We start from the raw sequence: 6,553 nt of genomic DNA, 5'->3' as shown, positions 1-6,553 counted from the left end.
TTGTGTGCTCTTCAACCATCGCTTCCCAATCTATCTCTTTGTCTTTCTTTCTCTTCTCACACGTTCTTGATGGGTTATAGTGAAAAGAACCTTATGGCCAGAGACAGAACCCCTATTCCTTTTATAAACCAACGTCCATCAAGTTGGTTTTTATTTTATCTTTATCTTTATTTTATTTTATTATCACTTCCCATAATAATAACCAATAAGTCTTTATATTTTATTAAATCACAATTGGGCCCATCATAATATTTCAAATGAGTCATTAATAGAATTAATTCGTCAATTAATTCTAACACCAACATGACGACACAGATCAAACCTTCAACCATGCAAATCTACATTGCACCACAACCACCACGATAATGGACGTAGCCACCGCAAATATGTATCGCATCTCCATCCATGCACGTAGATTTGCATCACATTGCATACACCGCACCACCACATCAAACTTCCACCCACCCATGCAACCACCACATCCTCCACATTTCTAAAATTATTAACTTTTAAAATATATTATATAGTTTTAATATTAAATATATTTTAACAACATTGAAAGAAATTACCATAAATGATTACTTAAGTTTATTTTAATTTAGGAGAAAATAATTTATTTTAGAAATACTAGTGAAAACATTATGTGTATTTATTTATTTTTATGATAGTAAAAAATAATAAAATTAATAGGGTAAAATTAATAAAAAAGTACTTTTAATTTTAATTTAAAAGCTAAAATTGATAAAAAAAAAAAAGATATGGAGGAGGTATCCTCTCTTTTATATAGGTAAATAGAGGATTTTCAAACTTGAGAAAAAGAAGTGAAGGTGATGGAAACAGTAAAATTTTAATTTCAACTTGATGAACTCAAGAAGTGGGAGAAAGACGTGAAAGTGATTGGAAGAGTAAAATTTTAATTTCAACTGCAACAACTCAGTTAGTTGAAAGGCGAAGGCGATGGAGAGGACCACTCAGTTTTGGCACAATCATTTCCGCTTCCAATAAATGTTATCCATGGCGCGTCTAAACTAGAAAGCGAGCGCCAAATGTGGAGTGAATCGATGGAAACACCACACACCAACGCTTTCATCCTCTCTTTCTTACTTCTAAACTTGGCTTTCGGAAGAGTTGCCGGCGCCGACACCTACAGCAGAGACGATTTCCCCGTCGATTTCATTTTCGGTTCAGGCACCTCTGCTTACCAGGTTCCTACTGAATCCCTCTAATTATTCCTCTCATTTCATCATTTTTTTTACCTTTCTATTATATATATGTTGCAGTAACAAGAAATCGCTAATCTAAACGTGTTGTTGCTGTTATTATTGTAAACAGGTGGAAGGAGCTGTTAACACAGAGGGAAGAAGTAGTAGCATATGGGATACATTTGCGCACGCTGGTTCCTTTCTTTCGCTCTTCACTTTTTTCTTTTTTCTTTTTTTCCAATCTTCTTACCGATTTTATATAAATATAGATTTATTATATTTTTTCAAAATTCCGAACAATAAATCAAAATTAAACTAATATTTATATATATTTAACATTTAAACTAACATTTATATATATTTAAACTAAAATTAAATACTTATTCATTATTTTTTCACTCAATTGTCACCTATTTTGCTTATTTTTGAAAAAAAAACTCTTATCTAATGTTAGTTTTAATAGTATAGTATTTTGTTTTTATTCTTATTCTTGTTTTTTCTTATTATTTTTGGATCCGACATACATTTTTTTTCAATGAAATCCATTAAAAACATAAGGTGGGGTAACTAATCAAATTCATTGTAGTTTTTGAGAACTGTGCTACTAAAGTAAAAATTTGTAAAACTTAAAATTTGATAGAAAATAAACTGCGGGGTGATGTATTTAGAATGTTGAAATTTTGTTTAGCTTGTATATTTTTTTTAATCTTTAAGGATGCATATTCGGCAAAGTTGAAAATATAATTAACTTGAGGGAATTAAAATCCAACGTAATATGACAATTTAAAAAAATAAATTCATAGATATATGTTTATTTTATTTTAATTTAATTTAAAATACATCGAGATACCTTTAATAGGGTATGTATATCATTATTATTATTTTAATAAAATATTATATATATGTAAATTATGTGTTTTAATCGGGGTTTATTACAAGAAATTATAATAACTTCCTCAAATAAATACTCATACGCAGATTTATTGAGACGTCAATGAGAGTGATGAAAAACCAGGGAACATAAATTTACTAATCTAGTTTTGCATTCTCAATTACATACCAATCATTATTCACTTAAAAATTCAGTCTCACGCAATAATTTTTAATGAACAGGATATATGCGTGGAGAAAATGGAGATGTAGCATGTGATGGGTACCACAAGTATAAAGTGAATACGCTTATCCTTAATATTTTTTTATTTGCCCGTTATAGCATTATTCATTGTGTTGCGATTCTCCCATTTCTGGGAGATTAGAGAAAATTGAGGCATAAGCTGCTCAAATAATAGAGATTTAGCCACTGTTTTGTTCAACTGTTAAAGCGTCACTGTAGCACCGTTTGATTTTAATTGTTTTATGAAATGCAGGAAGATGTGAGGCTAATGGTGGAAACAGGACTTGAAGCCTATAGATTTTCCATTTCTTGGTCCAGACTGTTACCAAGTATCATACTCAACACAAACCCTTCAATTTTATATATATATCAACACTTTTCAAAAAGCTTATGTTTTTCCTCAGACGGAAGAGGAGCCGTTAATCCCAAAGGATTGCAGTACTACAACAATCTCATCAATCAGCTCATCAGCAATGGTTAGACTTAATTTTGGGTCTCTTAATTAGCTTGCAAAATTAGCCATGCATTGATTTCACTCCAACCAAATAAATAAACAAATTTGAAATCTCTTTAAGTTCTACAACTGATATAGTTACCCTACTTCCCTGGAGCAGGAATCCAACCACATGTGACATTACACAACTATGACCTTCCACAGGTTCTTGAAGATGAATATGGAGGATGGGTTAGTCGTGACATCATGTACGCTTCTGATCTCTTGCACCTTATAGGGAAATTCTAACTACTCTAACAATGGGTGTGTGCGTTCGCTTTTGCTTGCATACAAATTACTACTCTTATTCCACATCTACTTTTATTAATTTTTTTATTTAATGATTTTTGATTTATATTTTATTATTATGTCGAATTGTTAAATTGTTTGACGGAATTAAGAGAAAATGTCAGATGTCCAATTAATTTTTTCTATTGATAAATAGTAATAGATAAGTTACTTGGATGTAAATGCAGAAGAGACTTCACATACTATGCTGATCTATGTTTTAGAGAGTTTGGCGACAGAGTCTTGTATTGGACCACTGTGAACGAACCCAACATTTTTGCCTTAGGTGGTTATGATCAGGGAACCCTCCCACCTCAACGATGTTCTCCCCCATTTTGTGCTATAAAGAGTAATAGAGGCAACTCCACATATGAACCCTACTTGGCAGTTCATCATATTTTGTTAGCTCACTCTTCAGCTGCCAGATTGTACCGGAGAAAATACTTGGTATATCACCTAATCTTACATATCCATGTTAATGGCAAAATCTTTAACAAATATACTTTGCACTAAATTTAAAAAGATTTGTCTATAATGTAATTCTTCACAAATTTTGTAATCGCTATCAGTGCGAAGTGTTTTTAAATTATTATCTCTTAACAAATTGTTATTATCTAAAAGTTATACAATGTGGTTTTGGATTAATCGGCCATTTCAACTTAAATTCTTAAACTTATAATCCTTATCTGATTTTCAATCTCTATATATTGACTTTGTTTCATCTCAGATCCAAACTTTGTTGGCAAAGAATGTTCTTTTTCTAAGAAAATCGTGTAACATTGCAGAACAAACAACATGAATTTGTTGGTATCTCTATCTTCGTGTTTGGACTTTTACCACAAACAAATACAGAGAAAGACAGGGCAGCAACTCAACGAGCTCGTGACTTTTTGGTTGGTTGGTAAGCAACAATCCCTAAAATTGGTTTGTTTTACTTCTTTCTTCCACTTATTCTTAAGTTGTTCCCTTAAGATAGATGCTTATTTATAACTGAAGTTCTATCGCATGCTATTCTATCTTCTTAAAGACTGTTTTCTTTAATTGGACATACCAATACATGTGTCGAAGAATAATAAACTTGACAATTTTACAAGTATGCTTTGATATTGCAGGGTTATGGAACCCTTGCAGTATGGAGACTATCCAATTTCCATGAAGAAAAACGCTGGTGTAAGAATTCCGGCCTTCACAACTCGTGAATCTGAACAACTCAAGGGTTCATTTGACTTTATAGGAGTCATTCACTACACCAGTGTCAATATCACAGACAATTCTGACGTCCTTAAGAATCAACTCAGAGATTACGCCGCAGACTGGGCTGCAAAGATTTGTAAGTACTTCATTAGGCTTACGGATAGTGAATTTAGTAAGAGATTAAAGAGGTAAAAATGCAAATACGAGTTAGTTGAGTAGAAGGGATAAATTTGTACGGTATATTATGAAAAAGAATAATTATAAGCACTTAGTCTTAATTTTTTAATCATGAACGGTATCATTACATACGGGTTTGTTCAACTTGTGAACTTTCACATCATTTACCATTTCACTCTAATGTAATAATACCCCTTACATAGCCTAATGATCTATTTGATAGTATAAAAATAATAATAATAAAAAGTTGATAACGTTACATTATAATGACTTGTCGTTTTTCTGATCTTGCAGTAGGATCGCATGTATATACAAATGAAGAGGTATCAATAAAATAAAATGTCACATAAATTGGTTCTATTTTTTAGATTATCCGTTGTGCAAATAACTGACTTTTCGCCTTACATGATTCAGTATCCTTATCACACCGTGGATTATGCTGGCAGAATTGAATAAATTCAAGCTCCTTTATGGAAATCCTCCTATATTCATTCATGAAAATGGTCTCTCTCTCCCTCTCTCTCTAAGATTCCGTATAATTGCAATGAATATTTTTTAGTAAAATCAACCCTTGATGTTATACGGATTGAATATTAAGCTCGGGGTCATAGTTCTATTGTTCTAAACAAAGCAACTTGATTACATTAGGCATTTTTTATACTGTTTACCTAAATGCGACTAACAATGCCATTGGTTAATGGCATAGTGCGGTTAACTTGTATTTCCCTACAAAAACCACCTTTAAACTTAGTTGTATGGAACTTTACTACAAAACTTTATTACATATGTATTAATGGTAGACTAGGAAATCCTGTTGATGAAATCTAGGTTGCTCTTGTGAAACATGATAAGTTCAAATGATTGAATGAGTTACTGATTAAATTTTGGGTTGTTAGGTCAACGAACACCAGGCAATTCGTCACTACAAGACGTGTCAAGGGTGAAATACTTGCATGGATATATTGGTGCAGTGCTGGATGCTTGAGGTATGTAACCACTGCTCTAACTCATGTAATAAATATATCACAATTTTTTAATCACTTCCACAGGAATTCCTTAAGTGGGTGGACTAGCTTTTGTTTATGACTGCGGAATCTAAATTATGGATAACTGATCTATTGAAATATACTGTTTATAACTAATCTTGTGAAGTGTTTCATGTAGAGAATTTATCAAACATAACCAGAACACACACTGACAAGCAAAAGAACACAAATACTTGAACTAGAAAAAACAAAGTAGTTATCATTAGATTGTAATACAGTGGTTTATTTTTCTGTAAGTGTTCCCATAAACACCTCTGATGTGTTCTCTGATATTCTGCATCACTCCAAAATTTCTCAGAGATGGATTAAACATAAAGGGGTATTTTGCCTGGTCTTTCCTGGATTTGTTCGAGTTGTTGGATGGATACAAGTCTAGCTTTGGCCTATACTATGTTGATAGGGATGATCCAGAGTTGAAGAGACAACCAAAGCTCTCTGCAAAATGGTACAGCCAATTTTTGAAGAATAGAAGCAGTTCTATAGTTGGAGGTGTTGAACTTGATAAGGATCCCTCACTCGTTTCAATTGGCCACTTATTTGAGTAGGTTCTTTGTTTGTTATCATAAAAAAGTCATTGCACATAAGTGGTCTTAGTATTGTATGCTTGCTTTCCCTTAAATACATAAGAATAAATTTGGAGAAAACATAGATACCTAGTCAAATTTCAATTCAGATTGTGAAGAAGCATAAAGAGAGCTGGCAAGTAAAGCCGCATGGCAATGTATAACATACAATAGACTATGACATACCATACGATATGCCATGTTAAAGGCAAGTGGATTTCAAATAACAGTATAGTTTTTGGTTGTGATGCTGTGTTTTTATACTCACTTTCCTCTTTCCTCTACCTGATTTTTTCCACAATAGTGGTTGATGTAGCTTATATGAATAATCTTTCAGCATTGAAAAAACTAATTAATTTGAAATTATGTATATTGAAAATCTTAGAATTAAAAGTAATGTCGATTTAAAATATATAAGTGAATATAAACCTACTTTACATACTAGTTTCACAACAAGAATGCATCATTTTAGCTTC

At 32.1% G+C, this 6,553-nt stretch overlaps 1 pseudogene across 1 annotated transcript; it reads left to right on the top strand.

The window, feature by feature from the left end:
- Positions 1–997: 997 nt before the first annotated feature.
- On the top strand, positions 998–6,338 carry LOC146884766 (hydroxyisourate hydrolase-like; annotated as a pseudogene). The gene is made up of 13 exons (XR_014996851.1): positions 998–1,205; positions 1,333–1,396; positions 2,316–2,371; positions 2,570–2,645; positions 2,721–2,792; positions 2,931–3,018; positions 3,286–3,544; positions 3,883–3,998; positions 4,210–4,427; positions 4,763–4,791; positions 4,883–4,971; positions 5,365–5,449; positions 5,807–6,338. The product of XR_014996851.1 is annotated as a hydroxyisourate hydrolase-like (transcript).
- Positions 6,339–6,553: the final 215 nt, after the last annotated feature.

The sequence above is a fragment of the Vigna unguiculata genome, chromosome 7, assembly GCF_037176805.1.
Source record: "Vigna unguiculata cultivar grain cowpea cultivar isolate G323 ecotype 2 chromosome 7, ASM3717680v1, whole genome shotgun sequence".
Lineage (NCBI taxonomy): Eukaryota > Viridiplantae > Streptophyta > Magnoliopsida > Fabales > Fabaceae > Vigna > Vigna unguiculata.
The sequence above is the reverse complement of the archived record's forward strand: the minus strand, read 5'-3'. Positions and strand labels throughout refer to the sequence as shown.